At 53.1% G+C, this 22,274-nt stretch overlaps 1 long non-coding RNA gene across 1 annotated transcript in view; it reads right to left on the bottom strand.

Moving 5' to 3' along the window:
• Positions 1-7,847: 7,847 nt before the first annotated feature.
• Positions 7,848-22,274, bottom strand: part of LOC113187939 (uncharacterized) — a 50,472-nt gene continuing 36,045 nt past the window's right edge. The window contains exon 3 of the long non-coding RNA XR_003301474.2: positions 7,848-8,654. This is a non-coding gene — a long non-coding RNA (uncharacterized LOC113187939). The remainder of the gene's footprint in view (positions 8,655-22,274) is intronic.

Below are 22,274 nucleotides of genomic sequence, written 5' to 3'. Positions count from 1 at the left end.
AAGTCTGCCTGGAGCCCACTGGGCTGCAGTCAAGGTGTGGGCAGGGCTGAGCTCCCTGCAGGGCCTCGGGGGACACTCCAGCCTCAGCCTCTCCCCTCTTCTGGAGGCTGCCCACACTCCTTGGCTTGTGGCCCCCACAAAGCCAACAGCTCTGCGTCCAGCCTGGCTTCTCTTGGTCTGACTGATTTTTCTGCCTCCCTCTTCCACATTCCTGTCCCCCGCGATGACACTGACCACCTGGATAACACAGGGCCCTCTCCCTGGGGAAAGGTCAGCTCACTAGCAACCTCGAGTCCTCCAGTCTTCATCCCTGTGCTGTGTGACCTAACACACTCAGTGTCCAGGAGTCAGGGCAGAGACTTTGGGGGGAGCCTATTTTCTTGCCCACCTTAGCTTCCTTACCAAGAGTGACAGGAAGGACACAGAAGTCCTCCCTGCAGGCATTGGCCAGCTGGCAGAGACACCCTGAGCACATGCAGCTGCAGGGCACATCAGACCAGCCCCCCGGCCCAGCCGCAGAGCTCCGTCCCCTGGGGCAGATGGGGTGCCCTCATTTGAGCATCGGAGGACCCTCCAGAGGACTCACCACACATCGGGGCTGGGTGGGTGCTTGGAGTAAGAGAGCAAGATGGAGCCTGCCAAAGAGGGACTCGGGGCCAGCAGGGAGGCAGGCCAGGACTGGAGCTGCGGCCGTCCATGCCAGAGATGGGCAAGAGGAGAGCACGCGCTCCAGAGCTCCGTGTCCCTGGGCAAATCTCCCCACTTTCTTAAAATTCCATGATGTAGCTGCAGCAGGAGATGAGCATGGTCCCGTGGGGGAGTGGACGGGTGGTGCAAAGCCGCTCCTAGGGCCCGGTGGGTGGCAGGTCCCACAGCAGTGCTGACATGTCCTTGCGGTCACGGGTGTGGCGGGATGCGCGGCGGCCACACCAGAGCCACTCTGGCCTGTGCTCTCAGGGCCTCGCTGTGGTTCTCTCTCCTGGGATCTGACAGAGGACCGAGCGCCCCTGCCCTGTGCTTGGGACTTCCCTGCCGCTGTCGCTAAGGGAGGTGGGCAGCTCTTCTGTGGGGCACTGTGGGTGAGGCCCAGAGCCGGAAGGAGGGCCGTCCTGGGATGGGCACTGTCACTGGTGGCCCTGCTTCCGCTTGGCCAGTTGTCGGCTGTGTGACCTCAGACCACTCCCATATCCTGTCTGGTCATTGCCTGTGTCAGGCACTTTGGGCCACGTGGAAATTGGGATCCCATGAGGCTTTGCAGAGGTTTTCTGTTTTGATTTGTTTACTAATGAACATACAATATGCCTCCCCAGCCTCTGCTGTGCCACCACGTTCCCGAGGCTGTCGCTCACTCGTTGGTCAGCAGGCACTGGGGCTGTGGCCGAAACACCTTCCAGCTCAGACCGGGCCTGGGCAGCTTCTGCCCCCCCCCATCAATACCGTACCTTTTCCTGTGTGTGGTCAAACCCCCATGATTCAACCAGAAACTATGCTTAACAATAGACAAATTAAATCGTTATAACTTGCTATAATTACTTAATAAAGCTTGTAGGGTGCTTAAGACGTCATCTGGATGAAAGAAACGTTATTAATGTAGAACATTATTATTACAGCGACAGCCCTGATGGTGCCAAAATTCCAGAGTCCCACCCCCTCGGGCAAGCATGCTGAGCCTTGCCCTGGGTGCACTGGCATTCAGCCCGGGATGCCCCTGGGCAGACTGGCAGCCCTCTGGCCGCTGCAGCCTCTGGCCCGACAGGGTGTCTGCCAAGGAGAGAGTGTGGGGGTGAAAGGAAGGAAGGCCCGTCCTCCAGACAGAGAGGACTCCCGCGTTTCCAGCCTGGAGAGGTTGGAGTCAGTCGAGCGGCCTGCGAGGACGTCAGCCACGTGCCGTGGTGATTAGGGCTGCGGTTTGGGCAACCTGTCAAGGGCGCCCCAGGAGACGCCCCAGCCCCTCTGGCCAGCCAGCGCAGGATGCGGGGTGTTTTGATTGCCGAGCAATCTGGAGATCCTGGGAGCCATCCCACGCGCTCCTCCCCACAGGCATCCAGGCTCCCGCTCAGCAGCCCCTTCCTTTCCCGTCTGAGGGCCTTCAGAGGTCCGGCTGAGATGGCCCAACCCCAGCAGGACCCCAAGGCCCAGCCGCTGGTAGGAGAGCCAGAAAGGCTGTCCTCTCTGTCCATCCCCCTCCACCCCAGCCCCCCAGCCCAGCAGGAATTTCACTGAGGCCAAAAACTCAACTCCCCAAGAGCAGGAGGCTGGGGACCAAGGCAAACCAAGTGCACAGAGGCAGCCTCAGGGTTTCGCTTTGAATTCTGACCATATACTGTATGGAGTTCAGTGTGTTCAAAATATTATCACTTCCACACGTAATCAGACAAAAATCACTGACGAGATGTGTGGGTTTACTCTGTTTTACTCTGATTATGAGTATTACTTGTCACTGACGAATCAGGACTGGCTGCATTTGCGGGTGCACAGCCCTGCCTTGCCAGGTGTGGAGTCATTAAGTCACGCTCATTAACATAGCTGTCACCTCAGGGTCCATGTCAGTGGGGATGCAGTTGAAATGGACTCTTAGTTCCTTTGGCCGCTCCACCTGGGTTTCCGACCACTCATCCTTTCCCACCGTAGCATGCTTCCCCACAGCCCGACTTCTACCCACGAGATGCAGATGCACCCCTGTGCCCAGTAGTGACCAAAGGTCTCCAAACACTGTCCCTGTCCCTAGGGAAGCAAAGTCGCCTCTGCCTGAGCACCATCCAGGCTGGAAGGTTTGATCAGGTCCCCTCTAACTGCAAGTTCTAACTGCCACGATTCCGTGAATGTCCCAGTGTTTCCAAAAACGTATGCTGGATGCAGAGCGAGAAACCACTCAGAGGAGAGGACTAGTAGAATAATGGAAAAGACTGGTTATTTTGAAAGCCCTCTTTGAGCAGTCGAACAATCCTCAAGGGCCAGGAAGGTGGAGGCGAGATTGTGAAGATGCTCCCTGCTTTGGAGGAGCCCAGTGAGCCGGCTGCAGGGAAGGGGGTACCGGGTAATTCCTTGTGGAGTCCCTTACGTGGCCAAGAATGTTCATAGCAGGCGGCTTAGTAGGTGAACTTCACCAACCTTCTTTCCACCTGCAGACGATGGTTTCCTATAATTGCAGCTGGTGAGAAGACAGGGGAAAAGCTAATGTTTAAATGAAATAGAATAGTTGGTGCTCAGACACCTTCAAACAAATGTCTGGCTGAGTGACACTAATGAGCTCTCAAAATCTGGAGCCTGCCTGACTTCCCCTTATGGGGTCACCATGGGTGGACTGGGGACCTGGGGTAAAGCCTGGCTGGAGATCTCCAAGCATGTTTCTGATCTGCAGTTGACTCAGAAATCCACAGGAGGAAAGGCCACTCCACCCATGCCTGATGCACGGTGGAATCACATTCTTGGAGCCCGGGGTGGACATAAGCTCAAGGAGCCGGTCAGCTCCCTCACTGCCCATCAGAGGCCCCTGGAAAACATCATTTTAGCATGATGCCTTTGGGGTGGGTGAGATCAGCTGGGAGCTCTGAGATGAGTTCCTGCTCTGTTGCTATTCCTCCCTCTGTCCTACCTGGGGCCTCACCGTGGGGGCCACAGAGGGTGGGCAGCAGGACGAGATGCCAAGCACTTTCTGCACCTGCAGCTCTTCAGGACGCCCAGAAATGTGCTGAGCGCACACCAGGGACTTGGAGCAGAGAAGCTTCTCTGGTTCCAGAACTCAACAGAACTGAAAGTGAAGAGAAGGACAGGCAATTAGCAGGTGCCAGCCCCTCCAAGTCCCATTTTCCTAAGCATTTTCTCAGAAGTGACCCATTTTGCCCTCTGAACCATGAGGCTGGATCAGGGCTCTGCATCTGGACAGCACTGCGCTCTGGCCGGGGCAGTGTGCTGGTACAGGTTTAGCTGCCCACGGGGTGCTTGGGGTGGGGAGCCCTGTTGTGTAGCACCTGCTAATCCCGTGGTGTCAATGCTGCCACGGAGGGGAGGGCAGTTTCAAGCTCCCAGCAGGGAGCCAACCAGCCAACTCCTGTGCTTTGAGGACTGGCTCTCACACACATGCACAGGCCGCTCTGGCACAGCTCTGTGTCTGGGCACCTCCCCTCTGCTCTGTCATACCTTATTTACTCTCGTCTCATAAAGGCCGAGGAGCTAAAAACATTTTTGGCAACAGAACCAGACAAGCTGGCTCTGTAAAAAGCAAACGGAGGGTGTAGTAAACTTGAGTTCGCTTTTTGTTTGTTTTGTTTTGTTCTAAATAAGAGTGAGAGTAATGGTAAAGACACGCAGGAAGCTTGAGTGCCCTCAACTGTGAGCCCTCAAGAATCCACACTGTACCCCGTCTCAGACGGCGAGGTCTGCATCTCCCGGAGTGAGGGAAGGGGGGTTATATTTCTTCAACTTTTCTCAACCAGAGAGTGGCCTGTCTCATACAGTGAAGCCAATCTTCACTATCTACCAGGGTGACTTTTACCCAGGAAGTTGTTTGTTTGTTTGTTTGTTTTAATATTGATAACATTTTCCAGAAAATAACTAATTGTACTTTACCCACCTTCATGAAATGGTTCTTAATTTCAGATCTATCTTTAGTGACATGAAGAACAAACATGAAGTAGCTTTGTAGCTTGACTTGAAACGTTAGGCTCACTGCTTCCTTAGCATTTCAAAAGTGATCACTTTGACGAAATCATGGTCATAGGTTCACAGTGTGTGCACCAGAATTCCCCCGGGCAAAGAGAGCCAACGGGGAAGCCAGGACCCGCCATCAGGAAGAGAAATGGTTTAATAAACACGAAAGAAACTCAGTCATAACCTAGCAAGGCCAGGGAATGATCGCTAATACAACACGTCAGTAACCTAACGTAAACATCCAGATCAACCTGAAGCCCCTCTCACTCCTGTGTACCTCGTGCTTATTCCAGATGAGAAACAGCTGGGAAGAGAGTGGGAAAAGAAAGAAAATAATGTCCACCCAGCATTTCCAAGGAGTCGGTGTGCGTGATTTTATCTTGATGCTAACTGGACTGGTTTAGCTTTTAATCTGTTCACTTAACCCTGGGCTCTGGGCCGGGTGGTGAGGGGCGGGCCGTGGGAGATGAAGTGACTTCAGAGCCAGTTGCTGGGCTCACTCTCCAGCAAACTCACCAGGTCCTCACGTCTCGGAAGCCATTCAGGTCACTGTAATTTGCTAGACACGTCCGCCGTTATCCACAGCTTAGTGCTCGAGTCTGCGCCAGAACCAGAACAGCCAGGCCCTGCCAAGGCTCCATCATGGCTGACGTGCGCCACAGAGGTCAGCAGGCCACCCAGCTCAGCCGCACCTCGCTGTCACCAGCCTGCGACCCAGAGACTCTCTGCTGCGACCCAGAGACTCTCCAAGGCAGCCCATAAAGCCATCTGAAAGTGACTGTTTACCAAGGGTAACCGGGGAGCAGTGATTACAGCCTTGGAGTTGACACACGTAATTAGGTTAGAAAAGCTCTCTGAGTGAAACTGAAGACAGAAACTTACAGAAACAGATGCTTCTCCAGGTAATGGCGTTGGGCGAGCGCCACGGAGCTGCGTCTGGGAGGTGCTCAAGGCTGGAGCGTCCTTCAATGGAGGCCGACCATAACCTGGAGATCCGCACATCAGGGAGATGATGGCCCTGCAGCCGGCCAGCCAGCCGTGGGGCAGAGGTCAGGCCTGCCTGGTGCCTGCGCTTGCGGCCTCTTTGGCAGGCTTGGACTTACAGCAGCCAGGGGACAGCGTGGAATCTCCCGCAGGAGCACAGCACGCCCCAGGGAAAAGGTGGAGGCCCTTGGACCAGAGGACAGGGTGCTTTTGCCTCAGTCCAACCAAAATGCCCACCAAGTCTCAGGAGGCCTCGGGACACTGTTCAGCTAGTGTCCCCTTCTCTTCTCACATTGAGAAGGAAAAGACGTGGGGACTCTGAGGAACATGCTAAAAACTGGAGCTACGTGCTGCCTGCCCTGCCAGCCACTGCCTCCGGGCAGCTGGCATCCTGGGTCACCTGGGGGGGGGGACGAAACCCTGCCCCTCAGCAAGAGCCCCACGGCTGCAACTGAACCGCCCGCCTTGGGCACTGTTCAGGCACAGGCCCTGCTTTCCTTCCCCACTGGTGTGTCCCCCTCCCCTGCAGGTCACAGTCACAGTTTAGTGCACTGGTAGAAAGGAGGGCACTCTGGACTTTTGTCCCCCACTCCCCAGGCTTCGCCCCTGGCCTGCACTCTAGGCCTTCCTTACTGAGCAGCCCCCAGCAGCCAGTCTCCTGGACGCATCCTCCACTCTCCTCTAGTCCAGGCCCCACTGTCCTCTCAGGCTTGGTGACACTCCTGTTCTTACCCTCTCCACTCTCCGTAGGAGGGGATCTCTATCATGATCTCTGCAAATTCCTGTGCAATCAGGTCATGTCTCCACCTGGCTCTTTATGACTTTCTGCTGCCTCTTGGATAAAATCCTAAATCCCTCACATACCTCAAAGACTTCGCAGCAGAGGCTGAAGGGGCAGGGGCAGCAGGACACGTGCTCTCAGGCAGAGAGACGTCAGACGCCCCGGCAGGGCCAGGGAGTGAGCGTGTGCTGGCCACGGAGCAGGGGGACGGAGAAGGCCACGTGGTGGGGGTGGGAGTTCCGGGTTGGTCTAGAAAATTCATTGTAAATGGACCTCACGGGAGACTAAGCAAAGGGTTCTAAGAACAGCTGAGTCACAACCAACTTAAAATCTCCTGAAGGAGGATCAGCTGCGGGTGAGATGGGTGCCCTTCATGCTCCCAGGAGCAACGCCACCCTGGGAAATCTTCCCCACCGTCAGAGAATCACGGGCAGGAGGGGGAGGCCACGGACCCTGGGAAGAAAGAATGTCCCCAGACACCAGATCTGGAGCCAGCACCCTGTGAAGGCAGAGGACAACCCTCCCCAGCAAGGAGAAGTGGGCCACAGGCACAGAGCTGGACGCTGTGGACCACAAGCCAAAGTCTCTTCTGAGGTCCTGGAAGAGTCCCGTCTGTCTAAAAGGCCACTCGTGTCCACACCAGGAGGGCTCTCTTGCTGGAGCCCCTGCACGGCTGAAGGAAGAGCATGCACACTGAGGTACAACACGGAGGAGCAGCCAAGGTTTTCAAAATGTCCTCGTTCCCTGACATTGCATGTGAGCCATAGGGTAGGTCCCATCAGAATGACCAGATGTGGACCAGGAGCACTGGGTGGGTGAGGGACTAGGGTCGAGGGACGAGGTTCCAGGGCTGAGGGTCCAGGGCTGAGGGCCCAGGATGGACAGTTTCCCCCTTCCAGGATGAGGCCCAAGAGTGAGAGTCTCCACCGAGGGCCCCCAGCCCAGTGCAGTGGCTGCACCTGTCTGTCCTGGATCCAGGTGCCATTTGGGCCCCTGTGATCCAACCCTCCCACTGGATGGAGGTGTCTCTGACCTGGCACCCTCTTTTCCTTGTAGCCCTGGCAGACCTCAGAGGACCCAAGGGTCCCGGAGAGGACAGCCCCTGGGAAGGGCACTCGGGAGTCTCCCCACCAAGGTTATCTGCCGAGCCAGGCCTCTACACTGGGAGCTGTCCACGCAGCCAGAGCTGACCCCCAGTGACCCACCTGCCAGTGAGCCCCCTTCTGAATTCCAAGTCACAGCAAGATGTTCTCTCCACCAAAATAAGTTGGATTTTTTTTTCTTTTAGTCTTTCTTATTGCTGTTAGTTTTTATTGACCCAAATGAAAATCTAATGGGATTTCATTATTCCTAATATTTTATAACTTATTAAAAAGTAATAATAAATGTGATTCACATATATTAACTTCATTTTATTGTATTTGTAGGTAATGTAATTACAATATCTTTACTGCTATTAATGAGTACATTAAAATCATCCATAAACAGCAAAAAATTTACTTTATCTTCCTCTGAAAATAATTTTGACATTTTTACTTTTTGGTTTTACTGATGTTATTTATGTTGTTGTACACCTTAACTGGAGCCTTTGTAAGATTATCACTTTAGAATAGCATTTCATAAGTGGATGTATGTAAATATGGACCTTATTAGTAAACTGCTTCCATCTTATTTGATCTCTAGATAGTTTTGTTATCATTGTTTAACAATATCATCTATTAACCCAGATACAGTAAATTTCAACTCTTTTCTAAAGTACTTTTGAATTGTGTCTCACTTGATTTCAACACTGTAGTTGGAAGCTCAGTGGAATTATAATTCTCAAGATAGTGTTTTATAAGTGAAGCTTACTTGAAAATGGATAAGGGTATTGTTTTGCTTTCCCTCTGTTTCTAGGTGGCAATCGCATTTTAATTTTCAATAAAACCTCATAACATGAACTCCAGTGAGAATTTTATGTGAGTTATCACACAACTAGAGACATTTAAAACTCAAAGTCTATTTTTAATCACCAATGATTGAATTTATCTAGTTATAAAGTTAAATAAATTTCAAATTTTAAAAAAATTAATTTTGGAGACACTAAATATGGCCAAAGATTCCTTGCTTCCATGTCCATTATGAATATCAGCATGTTAGCATGTTGTGGGGCGCAGGGAGGCCATGCTAACAGGCAGACACACAGCATCCAATGCTCATGCTGACAAAGATGACCAGAAATCAGTCATTGGCTTCCACCCTAGGAATTCAAAGAAAGATGAGAAAATTCAGCCTAAAGAAATCAGACAACAGAAGTAACACAGATTTAAGCAGAAATTGATGAAATTTAAATGAAAAAAAAAAGAGATAAAGTCAAGGAAACCAAAAGCTGATCCTCTGGAAAAAAAATCAAAAACCTTGATAAAACTCTAGTAGAGAAAAAAAGAGAAAACACATAAATTACCATTATCAGGAATGGAGTCCTTGCTTATCCTCAAAACATTGAAAGGAAATACTATGAAAAACTTGATACTCATAAATTTATTAACTTACATGAAATAGACCAATTTCTTAAAAAGCATAAATTACTAGTACTCACATATGGAGAAATAGGTAAACGGAGTAGCCCTATACAATCAACAATTAATAATCTTTTAAAAAGGGAAGTGTCAGACCAGGTGATTTCATTGATGAATTCCATCAACCATTTAAGGAAGAAATAACACCAATTTTCTACAAACTCTTCCAGGGAAAAGAGGAAGAGAGAACACTTCAATCTTTTGGTGGCTGGCATTACCTTAAAGTCAAAGCCACATGAACATGTTATAACAAAGAGAAGAGTACATACGAAATCTCTCATAAGCAAAAATTCTTAACAATTAAGAAAATCAACTCTTACAATACATAAAAATGATGAATACACCAAGACCTAAAGGCATCCACTCAGGAATGCAAGGTTGGTTTAATATTCATAATTAAGTAATATAATTCATCATGTTGACAGGCTAGATAGAAAAATTCATGTGATTATAGCAATAAATGCACAAAAAAGGCATTTTCCAGAATTCTACACCTAGGAATTTAATTAACCTAATAAAGGAAACATAATGCCAACTTACAGCTAACATCAAACCTAAGAGTCAGATACTAAATGCTTTCTCCTGGAACAGAGAATTCCACAAGGGCATTTTCTCTTACCCTCTTATTCAACATCATGCTACAAGTCCTTTCCAGAGCAGTAAGTAACTGAAGAAAGGGAATTGAAAGACACACAAATTACACAAGTTCACAGGACATGGGAGCCATCTAAAAAAACTGGTTTCCTATACACCAAATATGAACAGTTAGTATTTGAAGTCAAGAAAACAAAACAATTTACAATCAGCAGATATGCAGAGTTACTCTCAGGGAAGAAAGGAGAGTTGCTTCAAAGGTTGCTACTGGAAAATTGGACATCTATGTGCAGAAACACCTTCTTAATGAACCTTTGCCTCTATCTTGTGCCACATATAAAATTTAACTCAAAATGGATCATAGGCCTTAACTGTAATGTGTAACACTTGAGAGCTTTTAGAGTAAACAAGCCCATGACCTTGTGTTAGGCAGAGCTTTCTTAGGGCAAAGAGAGCACACCTCATTAAAGAATAATTGATCAATTAACCATCGCTGTATTTAACAACACTTGTTCTGCAATGGACACATGTGATGGAGGGAAATATTTGACAATCACATAACCATCAATGAGCTTGTATTAAGGAAGTATAAACAATTCTCAAAACTCAATTTAATTAACACTTTTTTTAAATAGACAAAATTTGAATGGACACTTCACCAAATAAGATGCACAGATGGCAGATGAGAAGGTGCTCCACCCGGTTACTCCTGGAGGAGACGTACATCAGAACACGAGGAACCATCACAACACACTCATTACCAAGTGCTGGCCTGAATGTAAAACCCCTGAACTCTTAGACATTGCCTGCAGGAACACAGAACAGGACAGCTCAGGGAGGCAGCGTGACCATCTCTAATAAAGCTGGACACATGCTTACCACATGACCCAGTAATCCATTCCCTGAAACGTTTACCCAAGAGAAATGAAAACATGTCCCCATGAGAAAATAAATAAACAAATATTGTTTTTTAAAAACCTGCACACGAGTGTTTATAGCAGCTTTATCAGTAATCACCAAAAACTGGAGAAAAAAAACCAAAATTCTTCTCGGGTGAACAATGGATAGACAAACTGGTACGTCCATACAATGGGACACTACCAGCAACAAAGATGCCCAACTTCCAAGGATGAAGGACACAGGTGGAGGGCAATCACCACGCTAAGCGAAAGAAGCCCAGCTCAAGGAGATCTGTGCCACGTGGTGCCACTTCTTGGTCATTCTGGCAAGGGCCAAACTCCGGGGACAGAAGGCAATCCGGGTGACTACAAAGGGAGCTGGGAGTCCTCAGGAGGGTGCAGCTGCTTCATGCCCACCTGCAAGGGTGCTTACAGGGCTCTGGTTTGTCAGTCTATAGAGCTGCTCACAGAAAACCGGGAACTTTGTACAAATTGACAATAACCCTTCATCATTTAGAAGCTGACCCTTTTAGGAGTCGCTTACATCATAGGAAGGTGGTACCTTAAAGTAAAGTAGTGTTTGGAGGACAGTCACTTCAGAGGAATTGTGGGCCGGAGGGTCATTTGTCCCCTTGCCTGCCATTTTCACTATTTCTAAAGCTCTTAAGGATCTAGTCACAGAGCCTCACGTGTTTTGCATTACGATATTTAACTCAATGTCGGTGCCACAGAAGCAGTGCCTCCTTCAGGCCCTCACTTAGCGCTTATCAAGGGGCTGTTGGGTGCACATCTTGCTGGATCTGTGTGATAAACCATCTGGATTCCGTCTCTGCTCTCCAGACTCCCGTCCAGTGCAGGGGTCAGCAGACTGCACCTGCAGGCCAAGGCCCCCACCACCTATTTTGCATCTAAAGTTTCACTGGAGCACAGCCCTGCCATCCCTCCAGGTAGTGTCTATGGTGGGGCTGAATCAGTGCCACGGGACCCTGTGGGCTCCAAACCTAAAATAATCACTTTCTGGTCCTTTGCAAAAGGGCCCTTTTGCAACCCTTTCCAGTTCCTAAAGTGGGTCACAAGCTTTCTCTCGCCCACACGTTTTGGCTAAACCTGTTGAACTCATCCTCTCCCCCAAAAGTTTCTAATGAAAGAGGTGCAGAGATGCCAAACGTCTGCAGCTCTTTGGATGACCCTAGAGCAAGTGGCGCTGGACCACACTCGGGAAAAGCCCTTCGAGAACCACAGGCATTAATCAAAGAATTACAATGGCGTGGCTTTTTTTTTTTTCTCAGCATTAAGCTACAATCCATGCTTCAAGCCCACGTTTGACAGCCCGGCTCCTCAGAAGTTGCCTCAGCTATTTGAAGGCGGCACCCTCTGGGTAAAACAATATTTGGAGAAGAGATATTTCAGAAGAGTTATGGGCCAGGGGTTATTTTACTCACCTTATCTCCCGTTATGAATACATAGAAGCCTTTCAAGAGGCTGGTAATAACACCACACATTACTTTAGGTTTCAGTCCCAGTCCAGCCCGGCCAGGGTTCACTGGCAAGGCAGCTGGGCCTCTGGAGGGAGGACAATGGCGTACCCCATCTGCAATCCCATGGTGCAATGGTGCAGGAGGGCCAGTTGAACAACTGGGACAGGTGGGAGGCGAGCCAGGGCCCACAGAGCCGCTGCCCTCCTCCCATCTCGCCCACCGGCAAGGCGGCCCCAGCTCTTCGTCCACTCCTGCCCTGCAGAGCATGATGGCCAAGTCCTCTCTGGGCCCTGGTGTCCCCACCCATGTCCACTAAAGATCAAAGCAGAGAAGAGACCATCTTAATGATGGAGAAGAAGCCAGTGTGAAGTAATCATTATGTGCAAGCACCAAATTTGGCCGAGTGTCCTAAAAGCTAGAGTGAAAAATTAAATGAATCACCAAGTGCGAGTATCAGGCCCTGGGCCTGAGGTAGGGTGAGTCCAAGTGGAAGGGCTGGTGCAGAGGCAGCCTGTGCTTTCCAGAATGTGCACACGGGCACGTCTCCACCCTCACCATGCCCAGGGGCACCTGCCATTACTTGACATCTAATGGCCTCAAATGCCAATTTTGGCTGCTGTTCTCAGAACCCTGATGTTGCCCAAAGTAATCCAGTGAATTCCATCAGCTTTGGGTTCTAATAATAACCTTTTTTAGAACATTACAAGATGAGGATTTAATTGCTTTAATTAGTAATTCAATGACATCATGACTGGGAAGATCTTATTTTGAGAGCAAAGCGTCCCATGATGCAGAGTGAGATTATTTTGGGTCTCCTGCAGCGTGTCTTTGACGGCTCGCCATTCTGAAGTCTCACAGAACATGTGAACCATAACTAACACACAAACACAAACTCCTCCTTTAAAAATACTGCTTCGTTTCCAAATAGCTTAAACGCTGCATCTGAAGCCAAGAGGGCCCGACTCTATAATTAGGCAGGGATTGTCATCTGTCTTCTTTCAGTTATTTTCTCTCTGGTTATTACTTGGCAAAAGTGGCATGGCCAACAGGTGTCACACCTGACCTCCCTCCTCAGAGCCAGCTGCTGGGCATCCTGCATGACGGCTGTACATTAGGTGTACACAGAAAGTCAGGGGTTTGCTTCTAGCTGGAAGGAAAAGAATCCCTGCAGCAGGCAGGGTCACCCCGAGGCCGACGGGTTCAACCTGCTGCAGACACCACTCCGCACAATATCGCAAAGAGTGCTCTCCGCCCCAGAGTGCTCTCCGCCCAAGGCCCTGATGAGTCGCCAGGAGGTTGAGCAGGTGGCCAATACTCCCCGGCCTTGGGGAGTCACCAGTTACTTGCTTCTTTGTATTTCCTTAGAAATCCTGGTTTCATATGGGGCCATCTTATCAAAAGCTGAATCCAAAGAAGATAGCTTCAGGATCTGATCTGATGCCACAGCTGAGGAGGTGACAAGGACGAAGTGCATGGTCCCTGCACATCTGGAAAGTATGTCTTCCAGACACTGTCACAGGCACTGTGAGAATTCACTCAGAATCACGCACCACGCCAGCCTCTGCCCTCCATGGTCATATGGCCCTGCCCTCTGGGTGTCCCTCTGTGTGTCCCTTATGAGGACCCTGCCACTGGAGAGCACTAACTTAACTACACCCTCAAAGACTCTTTATGCAGACAAGGTGATGTCCCCAGCTCCCGAGGCAGGGACATCCCCACACCTAGGCGCCACTCCTAGTTGGCGCAGCCGTGAAGGTTTCTCTGGTTGCTCTCGGGGGAGCACAGGGCAGAGGGGCTTCCGCTGGGGTGGCAGAGTCAGGAAGCTGAGCTTGGAGGAAAGGGGCACCCCTGCGCCAGGGAGAGGCTGCTGTGTGGGCAAAACAAACAGCCAGAAAAGGGCCCCTGCAGGTTCCGTGGGCAGTGCTGGCCAGGGGCTACCAAAGCCTTAGGGAAGCCATGCCCCCCAGGACCCCGGCCAGACGCCCGCATCCCGCCTGAGCCATGGGCAGGGCCTCCCCACACTGACTCCTCCACAGTGAGGCCCAGAGAGAAGAACAGATGAGTTGGCGGGGCTGGGTGACCACCAGTCAGGCGTAGGTTCTGGGGCAGTTACGCCACAGTGTTCTACACTGGGAACTGTGGTAGAAATGGGGCCCAAGCCCAGCCTGAGACATTCCAGGGCTGTTAATGATCACCAACAGCATCAGCTTTGTGTTTAACACACAAAAAGAACGTCACTAGGTCAAGCTGGGCTGCTGCTTGGAAGGCAGTGACTTGGCAAACCCAGGACAGGTTGGGGAAGCCGGGCGGCCGGTCCTCGTGACTCAGCGCCAGGGGGAAAGCAGAGGCCCAGCCCAGTCCTGCCTGGGTCTGAAACAGGCTTCTTTGAGATCCAGCCCTTGCGTCATCCCCTGGCTATTTTCTCTTCACCCACCCCGGGGGATAGGGGGATCAAATGACCCTCGTAGAGGGAGAGGGCAGGGCCAGCCAGCCAGCATGCAGCACCCCGCCCTGCCGGGAGCCACATCTGGGAGGTGCGGGAGGAGGCCAGGAGCCGGGGCCCAGCCCCACACAGGAGGAATGTGCGGGGCCCAGCGTTGAGTCAGCCTCTCCGGTTGTTTTCCTGAACTCAGAGACGTTCTGGAAGCCACTTGGCAGCTCCTTCTCTGCAGAGAGGCCTGGGGGACTTCACTCTGGGCCCTGGCTCTCCAATACGCACGTCAGAACCCTCTGTGTACTTTTGGAACCCAAGTGGCCAGCCCCGCCCAGACCTGCTGAAGAAGGCCCAGGCCTGACTGGTGTGGGGGTCTTTGTTTTCAGGTTCCCCGGGCGACCCAGACCTTCGCCACTCATGAGGGCCTCTGAATCCACTGAGCCTGGGAAGTCAAATGCTCTTTCTCTGTCACAGCCTCCTCACGCCCAGATCTGGGCCTTTTGCACATGCTCAGAGCCTTTGAGGGGCAAATGAGCCCTGATAACTGAGAGGCCAGAAAGCCTCACACTGGCTCCCTGGCCCAGCTACCGTGGAGACAGAGAAGTGGCTCAGTGTGGAGGGAGGACAAGGTGGCCACCCCTGCTTACCACCAGCTCGGAACTCCGCTGAGCCTGGCCAGCAGGGCCTACTCCACGTCTTCCTGGCCCTTGGAGTGGAGGAGCTGGAGGGCACATGGGGAAGGAAGACTACAGAGAGCAAGTCTCCATTGTCAGTGGCCACTCAGAGACGTGGGGCCAGGGGACGGCCCCCTCCCCAGATGAGCAGGAGGCCAGCGGAGGCACCACCTGGAGGCCCTGTGCTCTGAGGCTTCAGAGGCTGGGACCCTCCTCACTGTCACAAGGCCCAGTGGTGGGGACTCAGGAAGCCATAGGACTCGCACAGCAGGACTCGCACCACGGTGCTTCCCTGAGAACAAGGCTGTGCCCCACGGTATCACGGTGCCACCATCACCCGTCCTTGTCCTGCCCTGAGACGTCCCTGTGTGTCCCAACATGACTTTCTAGCAGTTTTCACCTTTGACCCAGGGTCCGATTAAGCTTCTGGCTGTTTGTTATTTTTTATTTCTTTTATTTTAGGGTGGATCCTGCCCACCCTTCTGTTTTCACGACATCGGCCACCGAGGCTAGTCGCCTCGTGGAGTTTGGGATCTGCCAAGGGCTTCACGGCGAGCAGAGAGGGATGTGCAGCACAGAGTTAGTCCATTTGATGGCTCCGGGAGCCTCAAGGCCCTCCTGGGCTCGGCCTGGTCCTGGCAGCCGCGGGCACTTCTGTGCATTCTTAGTGCACACTTAGTGCACACTTCCTCACCACAAACGCCAACCCTAGGCTCTTCCAAGACGGGTCCTAATGACTAGAGGCCATGACGTCCCTCAGTTGAAAGTGGGATTCAAACTCACCCCAGAGACCCCTGCTCAAAGCCAGAGTTCAGTGGCTTCTTGTCAGGTGACCACTGCTGAGGTGGCAGCTCCAAGCCTGCTGGTCATCCTCAGACACCACACAAGAACACCCAGGGAGAGTGACACATGATGACAGTACACACAGTCCTATCAGGCCAGGACCAATGGGTGCCACCCCCAGACCCCTTTCCTCCCTGCTGCTGCTCCGTCCCTCTGGCCCCGGGGCAGAGCTGTTACATGACTTAGACTCCCAATTTCCCAGTCACCCCTTTATCCACTGCTGAAAGCTGGTGCCCACGTGGGCCTGCCTTCTGAGTCCCTGGGCACCAGGCTCTTTCCCACCCTCCACCCTGAGCCCAGGCTCACTTCCAGGAGGCTGCCTCCAACACCGCCTCCACCCCCGACCAGCCTCATTCCTGCTGGGGCGCGAGCCCAGCGGCCACAGTGTCCCTTAGCTGACTCCACCATGCCGCCTGCCCTCTGGACGCCCTGCTCTCTGGACACGCATGCTTCCTTCCAGATGGCAGTCCTCCCAGGCCTCCAGCTGCACCTGCAGATGTGCCCCCACTGCACAGAGGCCTCCACAGAGGCACACATGAGCTTCTCCTGCAGAAACTCTCCACGTTGGCCATTGGGACAGTGATCCCAAAGCTCAGGTTGGAATCTGTGCTTTGAACTACGTGCTGGAGGCTGCAGGGGGGCACCTCTGCTTCTCCCTCCTGCAGAGTAGGGAGTGGCATCCTGGGTGTCACAAGTGGCCCAGCAGGGACAGAGCCCCTCATGCACATGGGTCTGCAGACAAACACAATCAATCCCAAAGCGTCCGATGGGAATACAACTAGGTACCAGTGCAAAGAATCCACTTACTGGAATGACCGTGGCAGCGTGGTGACTACACTTAACATTTGACTGCATTTTTCGTGAAATTGGTCTTTTCCATGGCCCTCCCTAGAGGGAGGCTAGGAATATTTTCCAATATTTAATAAGGAATCATGCCCTTCTTAAGGACATCCTTGTGTTTCAAATCTGGTGCTTGGCCTCGACTGAACAGATGGGATTTTCCACTGGGTCCTTTCAGAGAAAATCTGGATTCTGTTGTCTGTAATCAGTTGGAATCCCACCTCTCCCCTGAAGCCGACACCAAGTTCATTAGCAAACGCGTTGGCAGTGCTCACGGAGGCCAAGCCAGGCTCTGAACACCAGCGCCAGCCCACTGGGGTTGTTTTGCCAGACACCACTGGGCAGGAGCACTCGGTGGAGTCAAGTCTATGGTACTAGATGTTTTACCTAATTTAAAATTACAAGAAATATATTTTTTGATTTTATGCTATCATCAGCCAAATTAATGTCTACAATGCTATAATTAGAAGCCAGCAGGGTGGGAGAGAGGTGAGAAGTGGGTGCTAATGGGTTTCTTTAGGAAGGAGAGAATATTCTGGATTTAGGGAAGTGATATTTGCATAACTCTGTGCAGATAGAAAATGACTGAACTGCACACTGTAAAGATGAACTTCACAGGACGTGAATCTTATCTCTATTTTTAAAAAATTAACAAAAAGTCAACAATCTCTTGCTCCCTGTCACATGCCAGTTGACACCCCACCCCCAGCCCTGGCCTGACCTCCCCCCTTGCCTGGGCCCAGACAGGGAGAGGAGAGAACAAGCGGAAGACAGATGGGAGGGGTCCTGGTGTTGCTAGAGTAGCCAGAGCAGGTGTCGCCACCCGGCTGGAGAAGCTCTGCTCCGGGGGCTTCACCAGGCGGCTGCCAAGGGCCAGGTCGGCCTCCCGCAGGCTGGGTGAGAGGGCAGGCAGGAGGGGAGGCGCTTCCTTGCACTGCAGGGAGACAAACCAAGAGGAGAAACAAGGCAGAGCCGGGGGTGGGGTGCACCTACGGGGGCTCGGGAAGCCCCCCAAGCAGGGAGCATCTAAACATGGTTGTGAAGTAGGATTAGAGGTCCACAAGAGGCCAGAGGACACCACAGAAGGATGCCCTGGAGAACCGAGGTCAGGCAGCAAGGGGAGCTTGGGCAGGCGGTGGAGGAGAGGCCTGGAAGGAAGAGCCAGAGGGCTGAGAGTGGGCGTCCAGGGAGGTCCTGCAGAAGCCCCAAGGCGGGGAGAGAGAAAAGGCCCTCTGTCTCAGGACGCCCTGCAGAGGGGCTGGACTTGCGGAGGGGCAGGGAGACTCCACAGCCACTGGTCCAGCAGCTCAGCTCTGGTGGCATGCTGCAGGTCCACTGGGCTGAGCTGGGCTTGAAGCCACTGTGGGTCTCGTAGTGGTGACATCCGGCTCTTGGTACACATGGCCCCTGAGCCCAGGGACAGTTGGATGTTCAGGCTGCAGGAGCCCCGGGGAGACAGCTGCAGTGCCCGTGGCTCCCAGCGGCACAGCCCCACCGACGGCATTCTGCCAGGCCAGCAGCCATCTCCCAAGGCTCTCCCTGAGTGTTCTTTCTGGAGGCTTCTAGAAGTGCAGGGTTTTCTGGGGTAGGCAGAAAGGTTTGTTGAGGAAGGATGAGTCACTGGAGAAAGGGGACCGTTACATGCTAGGTGTCACCCAGTGTGTGCTGTGGCACTAGCACACCACCTCAGACCACCTGGCTGTTCCCACTCCACCCTGGTAAGCAGAGACTCTGCTCCGGTCTCGATTCTTATTCCTCTGGACTCTGTTGATCCCGTGCCATCGGGGATGAAACCAGTCATTCTGTGAGCGAGACCTTATTACCATTTGAAAAACTCCCTTAGGCTTTGAACCAAACGGCCCAGATACCCATTGAAATTCCTTCTTCATCTGTAGGTCTCCACCAACTTCAAGTCTGCCAAGGACCTCAGAATGGAGATTTCTGCACATCGGCGGGCGCGGGCTTGGCTCAGTGACCCCTGGGCTCCTTTCCTCTGTTGGTAGGAGGTGAGGCCCTTCTAAGCGGGAGGCAGTTCCACACCCCAGTGGGCGCCCTATTGAACAAGGGCCCCCAGGGTGCAGAGCCCAGGCCCCACTCTCCGTGTGGGACGTTGGCCACCTTTGCCCTTGGCACAGCTGCTCTGGAAGTTTCTGAGACTTCACCCCCTGGTTGGCTCCACCTCGGCCACCCTAGGAGACTCCCAGCATTTGAAATGAGCTTCCCAGAAGGTTCCCATCTGGCCCGACTTGGGGGACGTGAAAGTCCACAGAGAACCCCACAATGGACCAGGAGAGATGGAAACTCACAGCCCCACAGTGATATGAGGACTCAGGAGAGGCCCTCCTGCCCCTGCCCCAGCCTCTGGCTTCCGCAGGACCCCCCACCCCACCTTAAGGGAGGCGGCTGTGAGGGCAGCTCGGGGAACGACGTTAGACTGCAGCTGGTCCTGGGCAGAGTGGACCACGGGGAGTCGCACACGCCCCACTTTATCCCACAGAAGAGGTGGCGTGGCTTACCACATCTTCCCAATTTGTTTTTTCAATAAGATGGTAAAATAATCAGGAATTGAAAATAGTGCTCTCCTTCTAGGCCTGGAGGATCTCTCGTCACAGAGCCTACAAGGTCCCCAGGGCAGACATCAGAAGGGCCCAGCCTGGCTTCTCACATTCCTCACCAGAAAGCCCCAAGGATGGCTCAAGCACTTACTAGGGAGTGAAGGGAGGATTAGAAGAAACAATCCCCAGAATGGCTCCCCAGGGGAGCCAGCCACCGAGTCAGACGTGGCCTCTGGCTCTGTCTCCATGCCACCCCAGTGTGCCAGGGGACAGTGTGACTTTGACTCCCAGGGATGGCGCAACAGAGGCCACAAACCATGTGGGTTTAAAAAAACAAAAAGTGACCTGTTCGCTGGCACTTCAGGGGCACAGAAGTCAGGGTCAGACTGACACTGCACGGCACCCCGACCTCAAGGCTCTGTGGCAGAGAGGCCAGGGCTGCTGGTGGCCCCAGCATCCTGGGCACGCCTCGACCGGCAGCCACAGTACTCCAGTCTCCACCTCCACCTTCCCGTGGCCTCCCTCTCGCTCCCCGTGACTGTCCCCTCGTCTTCTATGAGGACAGCAGCCCCTGGATTAGGACCCAGCCTAGTCCAGAATGATCCCACCTCAGGACCCAGAACTAACTGCCTCTGCAAGGGCCCAGGCTCCAAATAAGGCCCCATTCACAGTGGCCTGGGGCTGAGAGGTGGACATGGGGGAGCTGTTCCGCCCCCCAGGGCTGCTCCATTGTCCACGCTTTACAGATGAAGACAGGGGAGCACCGCTGTTCCTGGGGGGGTGCAGGGGGCTTGTAGTGGAGCACAGAGGTGCCCCATGGAAGTGTGTGTGTGTGTGTGTGTGTGTGTGAGAGAGAGAGAGAGAGAGGGGTCCTAGATTTCTGATGACACAGCCTTAGCCCAAAGTGAGGTTTCACACCAGGGACGGTGTTAGTTTTGACCCTCCTGCACCAGGTGCTCGAGAACAATGTCCATAGTAGGCCCCATGTGGCAGGCAGCCGTCCCCCCCCCCCCACCTGGCCTGGGCCATCATTCCCAGGAGAGCCTCCAGGAGACAGGAAGATGGGTTTCTAACAAACCCACTCACTAACTTCCCTTGAATAACCCAGGAAGCCTCTCGTGCTAATTAAGGCAGACTCGCTGGCGTGGGTCTCACCTGGGTTTAGGAGGCAACCTTAATTTACGAGGATTGATCATAAATCCTCATTTAATGCAGATCACTCCACAGCGCTTGAGGAATATGTCAGCTGTCACAGCCTGCATCCCGGGCTCCGCTTCGATGCTCTGCTAAGCTGAGGAGAATGCTCAGAGAGAAGGCGCGTGAATCAACCTCCGGAAAAATTACAGAAACCTGGGAGGAGACGTTGAGCTCTCCAGATCACTGGCCTAAGACCGAAGGAATTACAGTAGAAAATGTGACACGAGCAGGACAGATAAATCATAGTGTTCATGTCACCCACTCAGAGGGAGAGGGAAGTGGAAGAGAAAAGAAAATACGGAAAGTTAATTAAACTGCCAAATTGTTAAACCTTCACCTGTGTTTCAGAGCTTTAGGAAGAAAATGACAGAGAAACAAAGGAGACGAATTCCTGAAATACACAGAGCCCCCAGAAGCCATTTCTCCAGCCCTGATCCGGAGAGGAGGACCCGAGACCCAAGAAATCAGGAGCCATGCTGGAAGCTGCCCTGCTGGCTGTCTGGGCAGCAGTCAGAGGCCAGTGCTGCTGCCCCCAGCTCGCCCACCACACCAAAAGGGGTTACCCGGTAAGAGCAACCACGTTCCTTCTGATTTCAATCCACGTCGGCCAAGGACTTTGCATTCTCCAAAGGCAGGCAGAGACACTGAATGCACCTGCTCAGACCTCGGCACAGGTGTGGGGTCCGAGGCAGACCGTCTCCAATGCCGTGAAGTGAGTTCCAATATTAGAGACATGCAGGAAGTGCATCTGCAACACTGGAGATTCACGATGTGGTTGCACTTTCGCAGAACTCAAATTCTGTCCTCACCATCTCCAGGGCTCGTGTGCTGGGACCCTCGTTGAGGTCCCTCACCAACCCCCTACTAGGCACACCTCGATGGCCTGCAGGCCCAGCTCCCTCCACTGCCCACATGGAGCTGACAACCTCCTGCCCCTCCCACCAGGAAGCATGCTCTCTCCCCTGTGGTTCCAGAAAGAGCATCGTCCCCTCCGATTGCCCAGCCTGAAGAGGGAGGCTGTTGGGGCTGTCGCCTGTCTGGGTCTCAGGCTTGTGTCCAGGGAACCTGAGCCCCACAGGCCTTCAGCCTCCAATTCTGGAACTCATCGTCTTATTCTCCCAGTTGCCCCCCGCCCACCCCCGCCCCTTCACCTCCCTCGTGGGGACTCTCCTGTAAGCTCCTAACTGGCCTCCCTTCTGCTCACTCACCACCCTCTTCCCACCAAGTCCCTCTGCCTTGTGTCCAAGTAGCCACGTGCCATTCCTGACACCTGCGGTGGCCTAGAACTCTACACAGGGGAGACCTAGGCCCTGACTGGCCATGAGGACCTGGCCTACCACTGCAGACCCCTGTCACCTGTGCTGTCTCAGAAACCCACACCTCACCTCCTGGTCCCCGTGGGGTTCAGGCCTCTGTCTCCCCTGCACCCCTCTCCCTGTACTGACCTCACCTCTGGTCCCCATGGGGTTCAGGCCTCTGTCTCCCCTGCACCCCTCTCCCTGTACTGACCTCACCTCTGGTCCCCGTGGGGTTCAGGCCTCTGTCTCCCCTGCACCCCTCTCCCTGTACTGACCTCCCCTCCTGGTCCCCGTGGGGTTCAGGCCTCTGTCTCCCCTGCACCCCTCTCCCTGTACTGACCTCACCTCCTGGTCCCCGTGGGGTTCAGGCTCTGTCTCCCCTGCACCCCTCTCCCTGTACTGACCTCACCTCCTGGTCCCCGTGGGGTTCAGGCCTCTGTCTCCCCTGCTCCCCTCTCCCTGTACTGACCTCACCTCTGGTCCCCGTGG

Source organism: Urocitellus parryii, chromosome 1 (assembly GCF_045843805.1).
Source record: "Urocitellus parryii isolate mUroPar1 chromosome 1, mUroPar1.hap1, whole genome shotgun sequence".
Lineage (NCBI taxonomy): Eukaryota > Metazoa > Chordata > Mammalia > Rodentia > Sciuridae > Urocitellus > Urocitellus parryii.
Note: the sequence above shows the minus strand (reverse complement) of the source record. Positions and strands in the feature narration are given on the sequence as shown.